This window comes from Montipora foliosa, chromosome 10 (assembly GCF_036669935.1).
Source record: "Montipora foliosa isolate CH-2021 chromosome 10, ASM3666993v2, whole genome shotgun sequence".
NCBI lineage: Eukaryota > Metazoa > Cnidaria > Anthozoa > Scleractinia > Acroporidae > Montipora > Montipora foliosa.
This window is the reverse complement of record NC_090878.1, coordinates 25,477,613-25,479,379: the sequence shown is the minus strand read 5'-3', so window position 1 is coordinate 25,479,379 and position 1,767 is coordinate 25,477,613. Positions and strand designations below refer to the sequence as shown.

The window sequence follows — 1,767 nt, the reverse complement described above, 5'->3', positions numbered from 1 at the left end:
CCATGGAGAACAACAAGCATTTATTTTGCCACAAAAATACAAAAAAGATAACTACAGAGTGAGGAATTTAATTGGACAAAAAAAACTACTCAGAATAGTAAGAACTAAACGAGCCGAGTGGTTAAAAGATTTAAGTACTTCATTTAGGTTGTGGTTATAATAAAGTAAAAAAAAGGTAAAATAGCCATCCAAGCAGACGCTCCCATGGCCCCGCCACTTCTCCTCACCCTAAAGAAAGGAAAGGAAGCCGCAGCACAAAGAAAGTCTGCGTGGGAGGCAAAAAAGAAATAACCTAACAAAGGTCAATAAACAAATTAGTATAAATACACAGGTGATTATACAAAATAGCGCGCTCTCATTGGCTCGCTATCTCGGATTATCAACCGATAATCACCTCGACGGACAAAATGGCTGCCAGTAGTCGTTTTGCCACTGTAAGTGAAGATGATTTCGCGTTGAAATGTTTTTTTTATTCTCTTTTTTGAAATAATCACTTGTGTATTTATACTAAAACAATTATTCGCCTTCGGCGAATAATTGTTAAATAATAATAAAAGCTCCCTTCTAGCTGATGTTAAGCTTTCCCGAATAAAGATTTTATTTTCACCTTGCCTGCCCAGGCCAATATCTTCCCTAGTAAAGTTCTTTATATTACCTTAGTTCTTGCTTTGTAAAGATCATTCCTACAACGCAACGACGAGTGAATTTCACAATAATTGAATTGAAGGGGTCACATCGTCACTTTTGATTATATGAGACATGGAAATGTCTTCATCTTTAATTAAATCTTTAACTAAATGTATACCTTGGATGTAAATCATAAGCTCAACAAAAAAACAGTTGTGCCCAGATGGTTGCTGCAGAGAAAATACAGAGACAAAGCGCTTGTTTGTATCCTTAAGGCCCGTGCAAACGCTCGCAACATTGTTGGCCAACAAGACGCAACATTGTTTGGCCCAACGAGCGTTTGCACATCATGTTGTATGTTGTTGCGACTTGTTGGAAGTTGTTGGATTAAGTTTGAAACTGGTCAAACTTCAGAGCCAACAAGTGCCAACATTTCTATTGTTTCGCGGTCATCGAAGCGTGGCCCAACAATGTTGCGTTCGTTTGCACAGCGCATCCAACAATGTTGCGCCGGCGCACGCGCAACATGGCGTAGGAGATGGAAAACGTCCCAGAGTCCTTTGTATTCTCATCTAAAGGCCCAACATGTTGTGACTTGTTGCGAGCGTTTGCACACATCGGCTAACGTCGCGCAACAAGAGACAACATTGTTGGGCCCAACAATGTTGCGTGTTGTTGCGAGCGTTTGCACGGGCCTTTATATCACAAAAATAAAATCACCTTTTAGAAACCGCTGAAACTTTGTTATTGATAAGTAAGTGGCCACTTCTCCAAAAGAATATCATGTCTTCCCACAGAATCATGAAAAAACATTGAAAAAACGGAAGGAAATATTCTTCGCGAGCTTTGCGGCATTGCAATTTTCCCCCGTGCACAAAAGACTGGCAGCAAATGTTTGTGCTCACTTGGGAGGGGATAAACGAACCATAAAACGTTGAAAATAACCTATTTGACTTCAACAATCACGTAGTATTCTTGAGTAGGCGGGGTTGTTTCGCAAGTGACATGACACAGGTTGCTAAGCAATACGACCGATAAAAATGAGCGTGTGCAGGTAACAGAATTATCTCTAATATAACCTGAAATTCTGTTGTTTCCAAGGAAGTGGTGTGCATGAGTTTGAAGGTGATATTTTGATGA

At 40.0% G+C, this 1,767-nt stretch overlaps 1 protein-coding gene across 3 annotated transcripts in view; it reads right to left on the bottom strand.

Annotated features, from left to right (window-relative positions):
• Positions 1 to 234: 234 nt before the first annotated feature.
• Positions 235 to 1,767, bottom strand: part of LOC137973637 (allatostatin-A receptor-like) — a 10,942-nt gene continuing 9,409 nt past the window's right edge. For 2 of the 3 annotated variants that reach the window (XM_068820485.1, XM_068820484.1), the window contains one exon: positions 238 to 1,767. This exon is cut by the window's right edge and continues 4,289 nt beyond it. The gene's annotated coding sequence lies outside the window, so the exon portion shown is untranslated. The other variant, XR_011117290.1, reaches the window with a different exon arrangement.